The 22,654-nt window shown below is 44.5% G+C and overlaps 1 long non-coding RNA gene across 1 annotated transcript; it reads left to right on the top strand.

The window, feature by feature from the left end:
* Positions 1 to 11,380: 11,380 nt before the first annotated feature.
* Positions 11,381 to 22,533, top strand: LOC309654752. Its single transcript, XR_014260435.1, has 2 exons — positions 11,381 to 13,246; positions 15,158 to 22,533. It is a non-coding gene; the product is annotated as an uncharacterized lncRNA (long non-coding RNA).
* The last annotated feature ends 121 nt before the right edge of the window (positions 22,534 to 22,654 follow it).

The following is a 22,654-nucleotide window of genomic DNA, read 5'->3' as shown; positions in this document are numbered from 1 at the left end:
GAGGGTGTCTTTCTTGCGGTGTCACACATTCGCTGTTTTGGCAAGGACTAAGTCACCTGCCTCCCCATCTTTCCCCACCGAGCACAAACTGCTAGCGGAAGAGTGCGGGCGTGGGAAAAGGCGCATCCACGGTTATTAATCCAGGAGAGGGGGCGCCAGGGAGGGTCGAGGTTCAGCAAGATGCTTTCAGGGCTACCCTGTCTCTGGGGCATCTGTGTGAGACTTTCTGAGGCCAGGGAAGAAGGCCAGCTATTCTCCGCTGTAATGAAATGCTGAAAGGCTCTCCAAGGGAACTTTCTTTCACCTGTCCCAGGGAGGGGGTTGTCTTATGTTATAGGCACGGCATTTTTAGGGGATGATTTTTCCAGATAGGATGATGTCTATGCCATCTCTTTCTCTGCAGTGTCCGTATGTATTGAATCACTAATTACTCAGTGAGCCTCCTCTGTGGCCAGCGTCTAGGAGACAGCCATGAGGAAGGGTAACAAAATCCCAGGCTTCCTGGGGGGGTGGTCCTACAATACACCACCTTCTGCAGAGCGTTATGACATCAGCGGTCTCCATGGAATACTGAGGGTAAGTGAGACCAGCACCTAAGAGCCAAAATGGCAAAGAGAAAAAGCCTGTTCTGAACATCGTTCAATACGGTTGACAAAGGGGTTTGATCCAATTCGCCAGTCTGAAGGCCAAAATGCTAACTTCCTCCAAAGAAAGCTCTCTCCAGTGTCCAAACTAGTGTCCCCACCCGTTCACTACTTCAGATAGGACAATAGCATCTGAGCTACAGGGTGCTACACTATCTCTTTTTTTTGCTCTCTCAACCAAACAGGCTCTCTGAGCCTCTAGTTCTCAAAGCTTTTAAGTAAAGTTTTCTTTCCTTCCTTCCTTCCTCCCTCCCTCCCTCCTTTCTTTCTTTCTTTCTTTCTTTCTTTCTTTCTTTCTTTCTTTCTTTCTTTCTTTCTTTCTTTCTTTCTTTCTTTCTTTCTTTCTCTTTCTTTCTTTCTTTCCTTTCTTTTCTTTCTTCCTTCCTTTCCCTCCCTTCCTCCCTCCCCTCCTCCCTTCCTTCCTTCCTCCTTCCTTCCTTCCTTTCTTTCTTTCTCTTTCTTTCTTTTTCTTTCTTTCTTTGTTCCTTCCTTTCCCCTCTTCCTCCCGTCCTTCCTTCCTTCTTTCCCTCCTTTTCTCTCTCGTCTCTTTCTTGCTTTCTCTCTCTCCTCTCTTTCTCATTTTTTCTCTTTCATTTCCTTCCTTCCTTCCTTGCCTCCCTCCTTTTCTATCTCTTCTGTTTTCTCTCTCTCCTCTCTCTTTCTTGTTTTTTTCTCTTTCTTTCATTTCCTTCCTTCCTCCCTCCCTTCTTTCCTTCCTTCCTTCTTTCCCTCCTTTTCTACTCTTTCTTTTCTCTTTCCTTCTTGTTTTTCCTCTTTCATTTCCTTCCTCCCTCCCTCCCTTCCTTCCTTTTCTCTCTGCTCTCCTTCTTGTTTTCTCTCTTTCTCTTTCTTTCTTCTTTCTTTTCTCTATGAGAGAAAAGAAATAGTCACTAAATCAGGGTAACATTAAATGAGAGAAGGTTTCACTCCCTTTCCACGATGTAATATTTGTTTTGATTATCCCCACCTGCCCATAACATTTTTCACACTCATCATCTATGTGAACACAGAGTTAGAAAGCTAGAAATGTAAGAATCTAAATCGGATTATAACTGCATTATATGATAGAACACTCATTCTATGATGATATTCCAGAATCGTTCCTTTTAGGTGAGTAGCTTTCATTGAGAAGGCTTTTTTTTTTTTTTAAATAATAAATTTACTGTCAGAAGAGTCCTTCATTAGGGGAACCCATGTAACTTCCCACCTGAGTATTCATATATAATATAAATCAGATGCTCCTTAGTTTTAGGTAATTTGGTTGCAAGCATCTAATTTTATCACAATATAGCATCCTCCAGAAGATTATTTTAAAAGTGTTTATTCCTCGTGGTTTTTTCTTTTACTTTTTAAATTCTGGGTTTTTTTTTTTTTTTTTTTTTGAAGTCTTGGCAGGATTGGGGGAAGTACTAATCATCTCTTAGCCAGAGTTTAAGTGCAACATTTTTCATTAGAATTTAACAAATGTTCATCTTAAAAGAGACTGACAATGGGTCAAACGGCTTCAGCTTCTCCCCCTGTGAACCTGAATGCATTAGACTTGAGGCTTTTTATTCTCGGATCAAAGTTGCTTCTTATTCTAGGACTTAATTTAGTATAAGACTAATATGATGGTCTCTCTATTTCTTCTCTCTCTCTCTTTTTGGCTATAATAAAATTAGAATTAATTGAATAGAATGCAATCTCTAGCTTTTTTGTCAAGCACAGAAATGCCAAATACAACAATATGTTTGGAATTTTTTTTTTTTTTTTTGCCAGTAGTAAACTATTGTGCAAAATAATTATATAAATACACAAGAACATCTGGTCTTTTGAACTGTAGTCACTGCTGAATTTAAACATTGTACGCTTTTGACAAAATTAAAGGAGTTTATCCTTTGTTTTTCCTGGGCTTTAAATAGCAAGCCACAAATAGTACTTAAGAGCTATCATTTCTGGTTCATTTTGAATATTACGCGGAGAAACTTATTCTGCATTCTCCCAGACTCTCATATACTTAGGGTCTCTGGAATTTGGGCTCCAGGTTAAAAATGTATCACATTATTAAAACAATGACCCAAGTCAAATTAAAAGGGGGGAAAACCCTACTAAATGCTCTTCTCCCATTTTCCCCACAACAATTCCTAAATGCCAGTAGACAGAGCAATTTTGCTATCTTTTGTAGAGTACAGTAATTAAAATTATTACCGCCACTTTTGTAATAAACTCGTGTGACTTTAAAAGTCTGTCCCCGCTCACTTTCATGATGGAGACATCACACAATCTGTAATTGTGCTATTAAGGAAAAGAGAGCTAATCTTTTTGCATTTGAAGTAAGCTTTCATCATCAGTCCAACAAAGCCAGACAGATCAAAAAAGAACCAGAGAGAGCATTTAAGGAAATTAGTACAAGTGTCAGTTAAAAGGTAAAAATTAATGCACTTATTATTGAAATATGGTTGAAACCTACGTTCTTTTCATTTCTTTGATATTGCCAAGGTCTAAAACATTCAATTAACTTTCCATTGTGTTTGGGGGGGAAAAGGCAGGGGATTGTCAGGGAAGTACGAGGGGTGTGGGTGGAGCTCAGTGAAAAATAGAATAGGATGAACAGGAGAGGGACCCAGACCTCACGGCCCAGGCCACGAAGTTGGAGCTGCTTCTACCTTTTGGACCCCACCTGGTTTAGGATTTCAGATGGGCTCTAAACTCTGCTGCCCAGTTTAGTGGGGAGATTTTTTTTTTTTTTTGGCCACACTGTGCACCATGTGGGGTCTTAGTTCCCTGACCAGGGATCGAACCCTTGCCCCCTGCAGTGGAAGCATGGAGTCTCAACCACTGGACCGCCAGGGAAGTCCCTGGTCGGGAGATTTAAAAACCGGCATGTTGAATTCTTCGCTGAAAAATCATAGACAATGTACATTTCTAGTTGTCCTGAGGTTTCGTGAATGGACCCATTCCTCGTCCTCCGATACAGCATGATCATGATGATAACAAAACACAGGAGAAAGACTGGAAAGAGAATTGACTCTTTATGGGTGTTTGGTTTATGGATGAACTTTTGCCTTTTGACTAATTTTGTTTTTCAATTTTTTCTGATGCTTCTGCATTTATTTTCATAACCAGAAACATAAAATAAAGTTCATTTGGGGTATTTTTATAGCAGCATGGGGTGTAGACGGGAAGATAAACATGGGCTTTGGGGTCAGGCTGATTAGGGTCGTGATGAGTAACTCAGACACTTCATGCTGTACGACTTCAGAGAAGTAGTTTAACGTCTCTGAGTTAAAGGTTCCTTCCTCTATATCCCTACATAGTGATGTGAGTATCTTCTGTTTAGGTGGCTAATGAGTGTGAAAGTGTCTTAGCAGACATTCAATAAATGTCAATTTTTTCAACCTGACACTATCCCTTCACAACCCCTTCATACAAAAAAAACACAAATCAATGAATATTATTTGGTGTTTATGGGTGAGTAGGATCAGCATTTGATGTCACTGCTTCACGCTGAGCGTGTATTAACTCTCCATCACAAGCATCGCTTTTATTTTGCTTTGAAATTTTTGCAAGTTTATTCAGTGGGGTAGATTTATAAGGCTACTTTCAGAACATCAAAACTCCTTAGCTGAACAATCATTATTTGACAATAGCAATTCAAGAATTTTTTCAATTGTATAATGAATCAATCTTCCTAAATTGTATGCATGTCAAATTGTGATCAACTTGCTGTGAAAATGTTCAGCAAGAGAAGGCCTAATGTTTAAAGTGAAAATTACTGGGATCACACACATTAATTTATCTCTATCATTAATGAAACATTATTTTATTGCCCCGAGAAAAAGACTTTTGCACATATTATAAAACAAATTTTAATAGAGAAATACTCTGGAGATTATTTCATCCCATAACACATCAGATGCAGAAGCTCTGCACCCCTAAATCTTAGCCTGGTGTTGGGCACAGTGTAGGCACCTTATCTATATTTTAAATACAAAAGAAATAGGCATATTTCCTAAAATGGGACTTGTACTCAGGGGGTGGCTGATGGCTTTTGGAGAATAAACCCAAGCAGCCCATTCTTGGCTTCATAAAGGCTACCAGAGAAGGGGGATACAGGACTCTTTTATTAGCAGGGACAATTCTGAGTTCAGAAAAGATTAGTTCTGTTAAGCAAACTCCCTTTCTACCTAAAAACAATGTTGGTAAAGTTGTGAAATGTATCTCCGAGGAAACATTTTTTGCAGTATTTGTGCTCCTTTCTAGTCAACTTTGCCCAGGCACTTAAGGAAAATAACTCAGTTATAAAATCCCACACCACTGATGTTGTGATTATTCTTCTTATTAACATGCATATGATAGAAGTTAGTGCCAAAATGACAGATTTATGCTTTTGCAAAGGTAATGCATCAAAATAAGAAGGTAAAAGCCACTATTACCCTAAAACCTGAAAGCGATAGACTATTCGGATTGTTGTTTTGTTTTTTTTCCTTCCCTGTGCAGATGGCTGATAATGCCGGGTTTTTTGTTTTTGTTTTTGTTTTTGTTTTCAGAAACACAGTAGAAATATAATCAGGACTACAAAACTAGCTCCTGAAAGAAAGCTTGTGCTCTCCTATTTTGGAGCTTTTCTGATTCTAGGTCTTTTCTGAAAGGTGCTGGGCCTTGGAGGTACAGGGGATTGGGGATGGTGAGTGGGGAAAGGTAGGGGTGGAACTCAGTTTTTTGGGTTTTTTTTAATGGTTTTTTTTCCATATTTTAAATTTATTTATTTTTGGCTGTGTTGGGTCTTCGTTTCTGTGAGGGCTTTCTCTAGTTGCGGCAAGTGGGGGCCACTCTTCATCGTGGTGCGCGGGCCTCTCACCATCGCGGCCTCTCTTGTTGCGGAGCACAGGCTCCAGACGCGCAGGCTCAGTAGTTGTGGCTCACGGGCCTAGTTGCTCTGTGGCATGTGGGATCCTCCCAGACCAGGGCTCGAACCCGTGTCCCCTGCATTAGCAGGCAGACTCTCAACCACTGCGCCACCAGGGAAGCCCCTGGAACTCAGTTTTAAGAATGACCCTCATTAACAGGGAGTGAGGATGAAGGGGCGTAAAAAAAAATAATCCACAGTCCAAACGTGGATTTCTTCAAAAAGAAATCCAGAGAGAACTAACGAAAGGACCATGGAAACGGGAAGAACTCCCAAGGGGAGATCAAGAACAAGCACAGAACATCTGAGCCTCCCAAGCAGTTTGTGTGCTCTCTGGTGTGGGGAGTTCTTTCCCATCCACTATTTCACTGGGCCCTTCATCCAATCCAGGGAGGCTAGCAAGATGGGCAATTTTAGATTCACAGTAGAGATGGGGGCGCCTGGGTCAAAGGGGTGAGAGGTGACGCCTCCCTGCCCAAGGTCACAGCCCAAGGATCTGTGCTGCTTCAGGAGCTGGGAGTGAGCTGCTTCAGGAGTCGGGAGTGAGCTGTTTCAGGAGTCGGGAGTGAGCTGTTTCAGGAGTTGGGAGTGAGCTGCTTCAGGAGCTGGGAGTGAGCTGCTTCAGGAGTCGGGAGTGAGCTGCTTCAGGAGTTGGGAGTGAGCTGCTTCAGGAGCTGGGAGTGAGCTGCTTCAGGAGTCGGGAGTGAGCTGCTTCAGGAGTCGGGAGTGAGCTGCTTCAGGAGTCGGGAGTGAACTGCTTCAGGAGTCGGGAGTGAGCTGTTTCAGGAGTCGGGAGTGAGCTGTTTCAGGAGTTGGGAGTGAGCTGCTTCAGGAGCTGGGAGTGAGCTGCTTCAGGAGTCGGGAGTGAGCTGCTTCAGGAGCTGGGAGTGAGCTGCTTCAGGAGTCGGGAGTGAGCTGCTTCAGGAGCTGGGAGTGAGCTGCTTCAGGAGTCGGGAGTGAGCTGCTTCACGAGCTGGGAGTGAGCTGCTTCAAGATTCGGGAGTGAGCTGCTTCAGGAGTTAGTTGGGAGTGAGAACGGCATTTCTGGAAGCTGGATTAGGAACATCAGTTCCTTACCTGGTTCACTTAGGGTCTGAAGGAGAATTTCTGCTTCCCCCAAACCTTCATCCTGCTCTACTCCCTGGGTTTGGGACCAATAGCAGCCTTGTATTACATGAAAAGCTTAGAATTTCAGAGGTGAAGGGGTCTCAAAGATTTCTAGTTCGCAAGGCCCAGGATAGTAAATTGAGACAAAACTAGGATTAACTCTTCAGATCCCACTAAAGTGTCATAAATTAATACAGCAACAAAAATGCTTAACGTGTTTTATAACTCTAACATTTGGATGCATTTTCTTCAACCTTGTCAGAGCATTTTTGCACGTGCTTTCAAATCCAACCCACAAAGAATCAAGTCTTTGGCTTTGTCCTTTACTAGCTCTGTGACTTGGGGGCGGAATCTCTCTGGGCCTCTGTTTCCTCTTCTGTGAGGTGGGGAATCACAAAAGTCCTACTCACAGGGTAACGGTGGGAATGATGTGTAAATGTGCAAAGATTGAGTTAGTGCAAAATAATCACCCAGTAGATGCTAGCCATCATCTTCCTCTTCACCATCATGCACCCTGCTGTGAAGCGAGGCAGGGCAAGTGTTTCAGTCCCACTTCACAGATGAGGAAAATGAGGGTAAGTGTCCTACTCAAGTGACTCAGAGGTTGGGCAGATCTACATTCTTTAACTTTTAGTCCAAACCTTGTTCTACTTATTTTATTGGAGCAAGCGCTGACATTCAGAGTGTTGGTGGGTGAGTCCCAATAGTCTTGGAGGTGGAAATAAAGTCATGGCAAACCAATAATGATCATAAAAAGGTGTCAAGGACTTCCCTGGTGGTCCAGTGGTTAAGACAGTGCTTTCACTGCAGGGGGCGCAGGTTCCATCCCTGGCCGGGGAAGTTCCGCAGGCCCTGCGGTGAGATCAAAAAAAAAAAAAAAAAAAAAGGAGGGGATTTTCACTCAGTCTCTCCCTGCTAATGAAGAATTAGGAATATTTCTTACTGTCTCTAAAAATTCAAGGCTGTGCATTGTCAAAGGCCAAAAGGCCCAAGTCACAGGGTCACACATATTTCTGTGTGAGGCAAAAGCTGGACAGAGGGGGCTTCCCTGGTGGCGCAGTGGTTGAGAGTCTGCCTGCCAATGCAGGGGACACGGGTTCGAGCCCTGGTCTGGGAAGATCCCACATGCCGCGGAGCAACTGGGCCCATGAGCCGCAACTACTGAGCCTGCGCGTCTGGAGCCTGTGCTCCGCAACAAGAGAGGTCGCGATAGTGAGAGGCCCGCGCACCACGATGAAGAGTGGCCCCCACTTGCCGCAACTAGAGAAAGCCCTCACACAGAAACGAAGACCCAACACAGCCAAAAATAAAAACAAATAATTTTTAAAATAATAATTAAAAAAAAAAAAAAAGCTGGACAGAGAACCACTGTTTGGAGCTGGTCTGTAATAATTTGTGCTGCAGGAAGGCACTGCGAACACAGAACTTCAGAAGATATACAGCTACCTTGGGACAGAAAGAACCGGGAGCTGCAAAGCCCGGATGACAAACAGACCCAGTGGGGCTGCCCTGGTAGCAGAGCAGGCAGATTTATGTGGGTGCTGCCGGATGTCCCAGGACGGAGACGTGAGCATCCCATAACGCACTAGCAAGGAAATCCGAGCACACGCGATATTTCCGTTCCCTAGTGCGGGCGCCTGTGAAATCAGAAGCCAAGGAGCTTTGGGGGGGGCAGGATTTCTCCCTGCTAGGCCACTCACGATTCTAATCTAAGCAAAATCGAACTTTCCTCCACCCTTCCAACTTTCACCTGTGCTCAGACAAATGCGCTGGCATTGACCTCAGCCCTGAGGCCAGAATTTACAGTCCACATCCTGTCTTCTGCACTTGCCTGCTCTGTGACCCTGGCAACTCAATGTCTCTGGGTCTCAATTTCTTCTTCTGTTAGAGTAAAAACAGGGCAGGTGATGTAGCCACCCTGCCTGGCACTGTAAATGAGTCTGCTGCACACAGCTGTTTCCCCCTTGTGCTCGTGGGTGTTCATACTTGGAATAATGCAGTTGCTGGAACATCCCTGACCTGAAGGCCCTCCATCATTACCTCTGCCAGTGAAATAGCAAAGTCTTGGGATTGCTGGCAAGGTCTTTATCCCTGTCTGGAGAAATGCCTCCCTGCAGACAAGTCAAGACACCCAATCTTTGTGCTTTGTATTTATTTCCTTAAAAGTCATGGGGGTCACAGGCTGCTGAGCATTGAGCTTGTATCCAGAGCCCCCTGACCAGATGGGGGGACTCCATGCCTGCTGTCTGTGCCTCAGTTTCCTCATCACCCAAACGGATCAAAGGCCATCTACTGTAGCACTGAGACGGTGAGTGATGAATGGGCATGAGGCCGTGTGTAGTCTGTAGTGTCTGGCTAAGGAAAATGTCCATCGACGGATGAATGGATAAAGAAGATGTGGTACATATATACAATGGAATATTACTCAGCCATAAAAGAAATGAAATTGGGTCTCTTGTAGAGATGTGGATGGACGTCTAGAGTCTGTCATACAGAGTGAAGTAAGTCAGAAAGAGAAAAACAAATATTGTATATTAATGCATATATGTGGAATCTAGAAAAATGGCACAGATGAACCTATTTGCAGGGCACGAATAGAGACGCAGACGTAGAGAACAGATGTGTGGACACAAGGGGGGAAGGGGACGTGGGATGAATTGGGAGATTAGGTTTGACATAAATACACTACCATGTGTAAAACAGATAGCTAATGGGAACATGCTGTATAGCACAGGGAGATCAGCTCGGTGCTCTGTGATGACCTAGAGGGGTGGGATGGGCGGGGGAGGTCCAAGAAGGAGGGGATATACGTATACATATAGCTGATTCACTTTGTTGTACAGCAGAAACTAACACAACATTGTAAAGCAATTATACTCCAATAAAAAAAAAAGGAAAGGTACTTAATGGATGGTAGTGACTGATCTGATCATTAGAAATTATGCTTAAAAGCAGGTCAAGAAAAGCAAACTCTCTTCTTTACCTACAAAGCACTCAAAGAAGTGGCTGTGGAGTGAACATACGTAGAAGAATAAATGCAGGGGCAAACCCCAATTATGATACTTTCCCCCCGCCAACCCTCTTACTCACATAGTATTCAAATTGCTAAATTCATTGAAAAAGCACTAGGCACCGTTCAAGTGGAGGTGATGTTATACTTCTCACACTTTCAATTTACAAAAAGACAATAGCGTACATTCTTTCTTCTGTTCACCACTGAGCCTGCAAAGTAGGCAAGAAAACTATCACTATTATCAGCACCATATTATCTCTAATAAATTGGTATCTATTTCCACATCTATATCATTTCCATATCTATATTTCTCTCTTTTCTGTATCTCTATGTCCATATTTCCATACTTCTTTTTCCAATATCTATAGTCAGAGCCATATCTATACCTGAATCTATATTTATATCTATATACCTCTATCTTTGTCTTTATTCTTTTCAAATCCATATCCATGGCTATATGAGGAAACCAAGTCTTCAGTGAGATTCAGCAACTAGACAAAGGTCACCCAGCTGGGACCTGAGAGCTGGTGTAAGGCTTTTGGCTTTAAATACTGCTCTTTGTCACTTATCCCATGCCATCTCTCAAATAAATGGGATTTAAAAAAAAAAAAAAAAAAGGAAAGAAAAAAGAAAAAGAAAAAAGGAAGGAAGGAAGCAAACATGCAAGCACTGTAATTACTTTACTTTCTATTCACAAAGCCCAGCATATGGCCAGACCTCTTATCTCCTCCATTTCCATTAACTTAAAGTTTTTGGTGTAGGGTAGACACAGGAATGGTCTTCAAAATGACCAGTTACTGTACAGTTCCATGTCATCTTCTGAGGTTCTTCATCATATATATCTTCTTGCTTAAAATTCTTAGAAAAGTTTCAAAATGCCAGATATTTTTAAAATTAGGAAATACAATAGGATTTTTTTTGAGGAGGAGGAGGAATTAGGTAATTTATATTGTTAACAACCATTTATATGAAGATATTCTGGAAATTTACTGTATTAATGCAGATCTAAACTGGTATTTTAGAAGACACTCCCCCTTTAATTTCTTTCCTCTTTCTTTTCTCTATTTTTTCTTCACTCAGAGCTTTTATAACAGAACATGGTGAAACAGTCTAACTGGACTGCCAGGATGATTAAAATTTATATCATTTTTGCATCTGTTTTGAGAGGTGGAGTCCTAATTTTAAAACAAATTATCAAATATTTCAAGAAAGTAGATTGAAGGTTACTCTTTATTCTCTAAAAATTTCAAGAATTGAATTGCTGTGAATAATTGGCAGGATTTTTTTGTAATGAATTTATCTGATTTAAACCGAAGGTTTCCTTCTTCTGTTCATAAAAGCTTACATATCTGCTCTGTTTTACAATAATAATTTTTAGGGTCAATTTTCCAGCCCTTCCAAATCCTCTTTTTTTCCCAAATGTGAAATCTACAGAAGGAAAAAAGCATACATATTTCATTTTTAAAATTGAGTAGTAATGTTCTAAAGAATATATTTTAAGGGTACCTTCTAGGCTAGAGGTTTGCAAAACATCAGCTGTTTCTCCTTGTGCGAGGTTTTGTTTATGCCCTTCTTTTAAATCTATTTTTGGTCTCCCGAATTTAGTACAGGTTGCTTAAAAAATCAAAAGCAATTCTAAAATTTACCTAGAATCTGCTTTCAAACTCGAGTTAAGCCATATTATAATTTTGTTTTCTGTTGTTGCTTTTAACTGTATGAGTGATTTATGCTGTCTGTGTTTTTAGTCTCCTATATGGCCTTTCTCACACTTCTACTTACTCTCTCCTTATTTCTTTTTCACTACCTTTTCTTCACAGAATTATTCAACTCAGACTGCCATGCAAGGGGAAAACTATGAACCCCTAGGTATTATGTTTTACCTTTTAGAAGTAAAGGTTTACTTTTTCAAAAGTCCATTTTCCCCCCTTAGAAAGAAATATCAGTGTGCGTATATTATCTAAGAAGAGACTCTCCCCTGGTTTTTGTTCCATTTATTAAAAACTTCAGTTTCTTTGCAGCGGCTTCTAATTTATTTTGCAATTCACACAGCGCACTGTAAACATAATGTAAAGTTTTCAAAGCTTAATTAACAGCTAAGGATAGTGGCAGGCCAAGTTTTTAGAGGCATTTACTTAAGCTCGGCTCCAAGAAAATGAAGAGACTTCCATGCAGGAAGCTATGAACTTGAACCTCTTAAACAATAAAACTGAGGATTCAGAATCGTGGCTCTGCTTTTTGATGCCAGGACCAGCACATCTGTGGGCTTAACCCCTATTGGGCCAAGATGCTTCTCACAGGAGCCCTTGTTCTGGAGCTGTTTCTCATTTACAGAGATGAGGTAGCAACAATAAGACAAAATCCCACAGCATTTCATCAAAGTTTCAGAAAATCCACTTTTAGATTCCACAGGGATGGAGGTGGGGTTCAGCAATCTGGACAGAGTCACAGCAAAATGGAAGAGCGGCCCAAGTCTAATGATGGGAACAATTGGGGTGTGGCATTCCATGGGGCAGAAGAGGGTAGCATTACCTGTAGTGTCACGGTTCTGCCACTCCTCGCAGGAGTGCTTGATGTGGTCACTTAGTCTCTCCCAGCCTCAGTTTTCTCATCTGTAGAATTGGACCAGGAATCTCACAGGTAGGGTGCTGTGTTTTAGGTGCTGTGCCCATTAGCATGGAGAGCTAGGTCAAGTCTGGCTTAGTCACCACTACTTCATCAGCCTTGGGCAAGACCATATATCTCTCTGGACCCCAATTTACCCATTTTGTAAATAAAGGGGTTGAATTCTGACCACACATTTTTCCCGGGGCAGGTAAAGGGGAACTGGGGGATCAAGAGGGCCAATTTTTCCAGGCTTCCTATTCAACAAAAGTCTCAATATAGTCTTTTGATTGTCTCACCAAACGGGGACATACCATCACTGTCAAGATGAAAAGGCACTGCTCACCACATGGTATACTGTGCCTCAAACTGCAGTGATATGCCTGAAATATACAACTATTTACTTATTATAACTCTTTTAATTACTTTGTCAGCTGTACACTTTTATTCCATTGTACTATTTGTGTAAGAAGATTATTTTATTATTTGAGTTACCTGTTTGGCATTCTCTCATTAAAAAAAAAAACAAAAACAAAAACAAAAAAACAAAACCAAGGCCCTCAAAAAAAAAAAATTCAAGCTCTTACAGTTTGATGAATCTATTTGTAAATCAAAGTGGCGTTTTTATGTCTCTTCATAAGCCGTCCCGCATCCGTCCTAGACAAAATGCCCAGGGACAGCTGGAAGCCACTGGTCTGCCCGGGTCTGCAGGGCTGGGGAACTCGCAGGAAGCGATGCGGCACGGGGCAGTGCGCACGCGAGTCGTGGGAGGACGCACCACCGCCCCGCGCGAAAGGGAGGGTACGGTGACACCGGAACTGGACGGCTGGCGATCTGCTTTAGGAGCCAGTGCCTCCGGCCATCTGTTGGTGACCCTGAGGAAAGTCTCTGCCCTTGCAATGCTGAAATCGAGGGGGAAAAGGAAGACTGGGCAAAAGCGGAGGGTCTGGAGCAGGCAACAGTTTCCTGGTCTCCTGGGGAGGAGGTGGAGAGGTTGGTGAGGTGACCAGAGCCCGGCTCGGTCTTTTCATTTCACTTCGTGGCTGCGAAGAACATAACAACAATGATTAAAAAAAAAAAAAAAAAGCCAAGGGAGGCCAGGCCGCCTGGATCAGTCCTGCGGGGTCCGGATCGCCTGGCCTGCGCAGGGGTGGCGCTCTCTCCCCGGAGCGTAAAAACGCCGTAGGCCGGCACCCCGCTCAGGCTCTCCAGGTTTCGGGGCTCCTTGTCGAGGCTCTGCCGGGGGAGCAGTGAGAGCAGTGACCCCCAGAGAAGCCCCCTCACCTCCGGCCGGTTTGCAAACTCGAACGTGCGCCAGGACGCCCTGCGGTTGGAGTGACAGCAAAGGCCAGCGCGGGGCCGCCGCCGAGAGCCTGCCCCCCACGCCGTGCGCTCGGGCCGGCTGCTTGGGGCGGCGGACGGGCCCGTTCCGAAATCCGCCCGACTGGATAACTTTCCAACTGCGACTTTTTTTTATTCTTCTCTTTCTAAAGAGCAGCCTAACTTGACAAGATCGGTTCTCCCCGCCACGACAGTCCTTGTCTCCAGACCCGGAGTTGGGGGGCGGGGGGGTAGGGTGGGCGCGGGCGCATGTCTGCCCTGGGGTCCCTGCCACCAGAAGACCCGCAGGTGGCTCCAGGACAGCAGGCCCGCTGGGGGCGCAGCGCGGTCCAAGTGGGAATTCCATTTTCGGCCTCTGGGCGCGGTGTTTTCAGTCTCTCGTGTGTTTAACTGAATTTGATACACATTTTCACTCTTCTCACGTTTCCTCTCCGAATCTACCTTTCCGCCTTGTGCGCCCCTAGTCTCCCCCGAATCTCAGGCACCCGGCCGGGCGCAGGCGAGCGTGGGCCGTTGCGGGCGCGGCCGAAGCGCCGAGGGGTCTGGGTGCCGCCGAGATGCGCCGGGCCGCGGGGAGGCTGCAGGAAGCCGTGTCTCCGGCTCAAGGTCTGCCAGAGCCGCCGTCTCTGCGGATCTCGGGGCAATCGGTACTTCCTCTCCCAGTCTGCGCTAGGGTGGGTTTCATTTCAGGTTAAAGCGAACTCAGGTCTCTCTCGTCTGTCTAAATCTGGGGAGGGCGGGAGGGATTAGGGGCGAGTTCTTGCCCTGGACCTACCTCGCCCTGTTAAACACCACTTGGAAAGAAAAGTCAGTGTCCTGGGTCCCCAGCACACCGCTCCACCGTGCTTAGCCATGGCTTTGTTTTTGTTGTCTTTAATATAAGTATATTTCTAGCCCTGCAACCCCGTGTCAGCACAAAGCCCTCCTCTCCGTATTGAGTCCTAGAGTCCCTGGCAGTTTCCCTTGATTTCGGAATTAGCCTTTCCCACTTTCGGGGAGTACCTCCTACTTGCCCACAAGACCAGACATCACAGCCAAGCAGACAGTGGGCCCTTGGGATCCTTACATAAAATACGGTGGAAAGAGCTTTAAGGGCCTCTACCCTAGCTCAGCCTGGACCTTTGCCCCCACTAACCCCTCCATAGAAGCTTCCCCAAACCCCCGGGCCCCCCATGCAGCAAGTAGAAACTCACCTTCTCCCTGGTCAAGATTCCTGGGTTGATATTCTCCCACGGCAGTGTGACTTTTTAGGCAAATTCCTTAAATTTTCTTGTCTCAGTTTCTTTTTCTGTGAAATTGGCTATGGGGTCGTTGTGAGGATGGGAAGTGATTACGTATTTGTAAGCACTTTGAAAATCTCAAAATCACCTGATTTTAGGTGATATGGGTGGGGACAGCTGTTAGGAAGGTGGGTGCACAGTAAACGTGGGCAGATGAAGGGATCTCACTGATTAGCCTAAATCAATGAAAAAGGAAAAGCTGAAACCCACTGGTGCCTGGCAGAGGGGATGCTTGCGGCTAACTCTGTCCTTGGAAGAGTTTTAACTGTTCCGTTCTTTTCAGAAGCTCCTTCTAGAAGGAAGCCCGAGGCCTCGGAGGAAGATTTACCGAACCCTTGAACGGAGCGGGATGTACTTCCCCATGCCTCCATTTTCCAAGCTTCCAAGACGAAAGCTGGGAGGCGCGGAGCAGGGGGAGTGTCGGGCTCACCTGCCGCTCTTGGCCACCTGAGCCCCCATAAGCAGGTTACTGATCCTTTTCTGGTTTCAGAAGCGGGGCTGATGGCACCTGTGTCATGCGTTGGGAGCCCCAGAGGCAAGAATCACAGGGAAAGCTTATGGAACATCATTCTGCTGCCCTGCCAAGCATGGGGCCAAAGCCGTGGCCATGTGGCTGACCTCACTTTAGGTAGGTCCTGTTGTTATGGCCAGTGGACACAGGAGAACTGTTACCGAACACAAGTTCAGCCAAACCAACCAAAATGTCAGAGTTTGGAGCAGAGAAAGGTTTATTGCAGGGCCAGGCAAGGAGATGGATGGCTTGTGCCCAGAAAACCCCAAGCTCGCTGCAGGGTTTCAGCAAAACGTTTTTAAAGGCCAGGTGAGGGCGGGGCATGGTTTGTTGTTGCAAACTTCTTGGTGTCAGAATCCTTTGTTCTTGCAGCTTCCAAGTAGGTCAGGTCAGGATGTTCCTGTAAACCTCCAAGACAAATGTTGTTCTCTGTTCTGCAACTTTTTATCTCTCTATGAATGGAAAAGTGTTGTACCCTTAAAGGTCAGAGCCTTGAGAATGGGCTATCCTGTATATTTCAGGCTATAGGCAACATTCTTAACTGGAAGGAAGGCAAAAGAATACAGAGGTTAAAGTAAAAGAAACAGATTTACTATGGAGTCAGATGTGTTCTTCCCTATTGATGCGGCAGAGAGCAGGGATATAGTTTGCCCCCTGAGGAAGCAGTAGAGCCGGGTTTCTACCCAGGCCATCCAAGCCCAGAGCCCGCACTTGGAACCTCTCGGGCACAGCGCCTGGCATCCAGTCAGTGCCCAATCCAGGGAGGCACATCTTGCTGTTTTAAGGAAAATCGGACTTGTCCCACCTTGTCCCAGGCCCACCCACTTGCTATTTCCCTTTATGAATTTAATTTTGAAGTTGGTGGGGGAATCCTAGGCATTCATACCTGGAAGCACTCTTAGTAGAACTGAAATCTTCCAAGCTTGCCTTGGCTACTTTAAAACTCTGCGGACGGTAATGACTATGGATGGACGGTAGTTTCCTATGAATATGGAGGAGTGGGTGGGGGCATGTAGTGGATGGATTACTATTTAACATTAACTGCTGGTGACCTTTCCTCCTGTCTGACTTCCTTGCAATATTATCCTGAGAAGGGTCAGCCCCGGATGCTTTTTTGCAAAATACGATTAGTCACTTCTGGCCACATGTGCTTGCCCTGGACCTTATTTGCCATCCTATATAATTATTAGAAGGAGCTTCTAATTTTATTTGAAATTCTGAGTTGACACGGGTGTCAACGTGCCATGACCCAGCATTGTGTTTAATTTCTCTTTTGTTAGCCTCATTTGGGCTGCTGAAGAATCACACTCAAAGGAATCATCTACCCTGTTCATTTCCTCATTGCCACGGTTACCCGTTGGAGCTATGAATTACAGCCTCGAGGATTTGCTCCGAAAAGGTCCTGTGCTATGCCGTGTGTGTTCTCCTTCATGGGTACAAGTGAGGACCTATCTAGGTGGCTTTGCCGTAGCTTGAAACTACAGGTCACAGGTGTTCAGAACTCTCCTTTTGCACCTGCTGTTCCTTCCTTGGCAATGCTTTTCCCTTCTCTTCATCTGCTTGGTGAACTCCTGTTGATTTTTTTTTAATATATACTTTTATTGATTTTTAAATAATTTTTTAATTGAAGTATAGTTGATTTACAATGCTGTGTTAGTTTCGGGTGTACAGCAAAGGGATCAGTTATAAATATATATAAAAAAATATATATATAATATATAAATATTATATATATATATTTCCTTTTCAGATTCTTTTCCCTGATAGGTTATTACAAAATATTGAGTATAGTTCCCTGAGCTATACAGTAGGTCCTTATTGTTTATCTATTTTATATATACTGTTGATTCTTTGACTCAACTCAAGCCTTCCTCTTTGCAGCCATCCCTGACTTGCAAGAGTTGGCCACATCCTCCTGTACTCCCCCTGTACCTCTCTCTGTCCAAGCATGTATTGCCCTCTGCTGCTACCATGCTTTTATGTTTCTGTTAAATTCTGGTTGTCAGGTGTGTGTGGTTATAATTGCGGACTCTCAAGGCAGACTTCCTGGGTTCACGTTTTGACTCTCCCCACACTCTCTTGCCATGTGACCTCATGTGTGTCACGGGAGTAATAATATTGCCTGACTCTCGGATTGATAGGATTAAATGAGCTATGTTATTCAAACCACGTTACCCTGCAGTAGGCACTCAGTCAATATTCAGTATTATTAAGGCATTGACTTTCTTTCTTATGGGCTGTGAGCTTCTCAGGGGATGTGAGAGACACCTTTGTATTTATTCCCATTTTCTGGATACATAGTGGGTGCTGTATTCCCAGTACCTGGCTCATAATATGCGCTCAGTTACTCTTTTCAGAAAAAAATGAGAGAGGCAGAGTTTGTTCATGGAGGTACCAAATGTCCACTGTCATCATTAACCAATTACTCAGCATTACTGTAGCACTGACTCCGTGCAAGGCATTGTGCTCGGTTCTGCAGTGGATTAAAAACGGGGTATCAACACTTCCATATGGTTAACCATAGAGTCGGGGTGATAAACAAGCACTATGCCCATCAGATGATGGCACAAGAGAGAAATAACTATATGCTTCTAGGCAGCGATCTGGTCCCCTTTCTAATCCATCCTCACTCTCGCCTGACTTTTCTTATTGCCGGGCAGAATTAAGCATGCCCAAAGGCAGAGGAAGCTGGAGAAATTTAAGCCAGAGAGCCACTCACTTGCATGGGCTCCTTTCATGTGTTCACAGGGTCATACGATTTTAAGTTCATTTTCTTAAGGAGCCCCCCTAAACTACTTTAAGCTTCTGGCCCCATAATGCCTGGATCTGCCCCAGTTGTGCCGTGGTGTGGCTTAAACACCTTTGATGACTCCCCAGTGTCTTGAACAGTGACCATCTGCTATGAGCCACTCAGTGTATGAGTTTGGAGCACGTATCATCCAGACGCTTAGCCTGGGATGTAACCCCTTCATCACCTGACCAAATTCCACGTTGGCCCATCTCTCACTGGAGCCAGCTGGGCTGCTTGCTCTTCCCAAGGGCACTGTTTTGCCTCCACACCTTTAACAAGGCTTTTCTCTTTGCCTAGGATGCGTTCCCCCAGCACTCCCCCCACCTCTGCCTGTGAAATAGTCATAGCATCCTTCAGCTGTCTTCAAATGCCTCTTCTCCCAGAGTTTTCCCACAGACCCGTGACTCCCGTCTCTGAGTCCCTCGGCACGCTGCTCAGCCTGCTTCGATGGCCTTCCTCGTGTGGGATGCTACTTTGTCGCTGATGGTCAGTTTTTCCCTCTGCCAGCAGGATTCTCCGATTCCCATTCATAGCAGTGAACTTTGAGCCTGATGTCTGTTTACACAGTCAGTAGGTTCCCTGTTTGGGGAAAGAAGGGAGGGAGGGACGGATGAGGACGCAGTGAGGAGGGAGGAACGGATACAGGGAGTGAAGAGTTTTCATGGATTTTGTCAAAAGAGTGCTGGAAATAATAGATCTTATAGTTTTAGAAGAGGAAGAGATTATTTGGGCAGAGAAGGGTCCTCAGCTTGACGCTGAAGACCAAGGAGGTAACTCGAGTTCAAAATGACCAGTGGAATAAGGTTTATGAAAAGACATCAGGGTGTTTTTTGGTTTTGTGCCCACCCTGATTTAAGTCGCGACTGTTAAAAAAAATAAATCAGAGATGGTTGTCGCTCACAAGCAATCTTCGAGCATTTACTTTCTAAGCAAGTACTTCAAGAAACAATGGCTTTTTGTTTTCAAAAATCACATATTGCTAATCTCAAAGAGCATTTTGAAAGGAGTCTTCAATATCATGTGAAAAATTAAAATACTACTATAGATCAGAAACTGGAAAAGAAGTCTTTTCTATTCTTTAGGAGTCACATTATGCTGTAACCATTTGAGAAGGTAGCCTATAAGTTAAATTTTCTTTGAAACTGGCATGTGACATGGCAAAAATCAAATGCATTGTTTTTTGACAAGGTTTGAGGACTGGAATTTAGAAAAGCACTTGGTATGGGAGACGGCTGAATTAATACCGTTGAGATCGTGGTTATAAAGATTGATAAAGAAGGTGCATTCACTAAAAGATATAATGGCAGATGTAATAATGACGGCATTCATCATCCGTCAAAGGCATTTATTAAGCACCCACAGGTACTTGGCAGCCTATGGCGTGCCGTGCAAGGAAGACAGACGTGGTCCCTATTCATGCAAGAGCTTGCCATTGTGTTCTTCCTTTGTCAGGAGCATAACGTCCCTACTTGTCATTGGTGCCTGAAAGACACCCCTTGTCATTATTTACGCTGTCTGAGTTTCTGATTTTCAAGGGTGGGGGGCAAGTCTTTTCTGTCGTTTCTTTTAATTATGCCACACACCGTGGTGTTCCATCCTCCAGGGAGACATTGCCTCTGTCAGTGGGTGAGCCTGCAGGTAGGAACTGCCCTGATGTTCATTCACAGCATCCGCAGGAGGATGGGTGGCTTGTGGGAGGTCATCATGCTCCTCCTAATAGAACCCACAGGGCTTTGCCTGTCTCTCCGTTGTAACCCCTGTTCCCATAGGTTCTGCCCACCCTGGTCTAGACTGTGAGCAAGCTGAGGGAATGGAAGTCCCCCTGAGCACTCAGCACCCGGCTGGCAGTGCCACCTCACCAGAGGTCAGTGGTTTGTTGACTGACTGAGGCAACAAAAGAATTCCACAAAGCAATGGAAGGTCAGTGGCAGATCTTATCAAATGTTTATTTTACTCGACTCCTGACATATCTTACCCTGCACACGTGGACACACCGGTACCTGCTAAATTGCCTATTTGTCCCATGTGATGTGCTGTGAGCTCTAGTAGTTAAAAGTTGACTCCAGGCAAATGGAAAATGGAGGGTGGGAGACGTTCTCCAGAAATAGTTTCCTATGGTCGCGTGTTACCAGCTGGCAGTCAGTGGGAGGATGACCTGTGACCGGGAGCTCCAAGTAACAATCAGTGGTAGAAAAAAGAAGTGCGTCCAGTTCATGATTTTTCAAAATACCATGATTGGGGGGAAAAAGGTGCCTATGCTGAGCTTTCATTTCATTTCATGTTATACCCTTGGGTTTTAAAGAAGATTTTGATATAAAAAAATCCAATTACAGAACATTTTTTTTTTTTTTTTGGAAACAGTTGTGGATGACATTGCTCACCATGCTGTGAAGAGCTGAGTTAAATGCATCCTGAGACATTTTCAAGGTCACGTTTGTTCTTCCAGATTAATTTGTAGGCTTCTTTGTGGGGCAGCGGGGATTAGTGATACAGCGGGTTTCCTTTATCACCTTGGCCAGCAGGGAGCTCACAGTTACATGTTGTCACTGATGAAAGGAGTTTCCTGGCACATTATTTTTTCCTAAAGGCAGAAACTTTATACTCTCTTAATTTTTCTCCTAGTCCATGTGTATATTTTTTCTTGCAAACAGCTTCAAATCCTTTTGAAAGTTAAATATATTTTTATATCTATATACAGCTGTTAACTATGTATATTAATATATGGTCTGTGTGTATGTATACAGACATTATATACGTATACCTACATACATATATATATATATATCTATATCTATATGAATATCTATATACATCTATATATTTATATCTATATCCATAAACACACACAAATCATTCATAAATCTACTCAGCAACATTTATTGAGCATCTGCTAGTTGCTAGGTACCATTTGGTGCATGGAGGAATCTGACCACTGACAAGGTAGCTTCCTTCTTTTACCAAGCTCACCTTTTAAAGAAGCCAGGCTATAGTGACAATGACATAATAGGTTAATATGCTTTTGGAACAGGAGGGAGGGAAGGACTCTTGAATTTGCTGTTTCTTCAGTTCTGCCCTTTCCCTCATCTTCAACATCTAATTTGTCACCCACTGTCCTTTTGGCATCCCTTTTCCCGTCCATGACCATCCTCATTAACGTGCCTCTCAATTGCTCCAACAGCTTCCCATCTGGCAGCTCTTCCTCGATTCTTCGTTTATACTTGTCTGATGATTTTTCCTAAAACTTCACTTTTATCTCTGGGGCTTCCTACTGTGGATCCCCCGCCATGGTAATAATGGTAGTAGTTGATCAGAGGCAGTACTTGCTCTGAGCTCCTTGCTCTGCATGTGTTATCTTATTTAAACCCTACAAAATCTATGAGGTCACAGCAATTATTATTCCCACGTCACGAGGGAGGGGACTGAGGCTCAGAAAGCTGAAAGCACTTGCCTGAGACCTCACAGCTGCTCCGGAGCAGCTCTGGCTTCAGGTCTGTGGCCTCAGTTCTCCTGACGTCTGTTGCCCTGCTGCTGCTGTTCCAGCCTTGTGGGTAGAACCCTGGTGCCTAATATCAACCCTGGCTCTGAGCTCATTCCTGTGCCTCTGCTATTTTCCTCAAAGGGAATGGTATCACCTGTCTGCTCTGTTTAAGGACTCCTTCTAGTGGTCCTGGGCAGATCTTCTCAGGGCTGGTGAGTGGGGCATGAGGCTGCCAGCAGGGCTGCATTGCTGGGGCACATCATGTAGCTCCAGCGTGGTGGTGACCAATCCACCTGGAATTCTGCATTTCCAGTCCAGGTATCCGATGGCTCCAGGGGCAGAGGAGTCCTGGAGTAGGTTCATAGGAGCAGATCGTGTGAGCTGATCAGTATTCAGTGGTGAGGTGGAGAAGGGAATTCAAGCATTCAACAAGAGACTGGTGCTTCTGCAAGCTGCTGCGTGGCCTGAGAATCCATGGTTCATCCACGAAGACTTGGCCCGCATTCATGTTCACCCCTCGCCAAATTCTCGCACATTCCATGAGAACCAGCACTGACAGTTGGGTCTTACCGGTGAGATGCCTTTTGGTTGCAAGCAACAGAAACCATCTCGAGCTGGTCTAAGCACACTGGACACATTCCTTCCTTCATTTGGCTTGTAGTTTTCTTAAACGGGGCAGCAGGTGCTTATGCTGTCTTCTTCCTCCAGCTGTGAGTTTCACATCTGCTACCAAGAAAGGGCTCACTGCCTGATGCCCACAGAAGCATCTGTTGAGAAATGAAAGTGCTTTATTGTGAGGTCAGCTGGCAAAGAGACAGGAGGCAGGGCTCAAATCTGAATCCTCGATCCTGGGTTCTGAGCGAAATTTAAGGAGTCAGGGGAATAAACTGATTGGCTAGTCTCAGAATCAATCCATATATGATAATCAGCTGCTGGAAACCAGAGTTTCCGTATTGAAGTACTTCTCACTTCCTAGAGGGCTCCCGTGGCATCACTTCTA

Source organism: Balaenoptera physalus, assembly GCF_965194825.1.
Source record: "Balaenoptera physalus genome assembly, chromosome: 2".
NCBI classification, from domain to species: Eukaryota; Metazoa; Chordata; class Mammalia; order Artiodactyla; family Balaenopteridae; genus Balaenoptera; species Balaenoptera physalus.
Note: the sequence above shows the minus strand (reverse complement) of the source record. Positions and strands in the feature narration are given on the sequence as shown.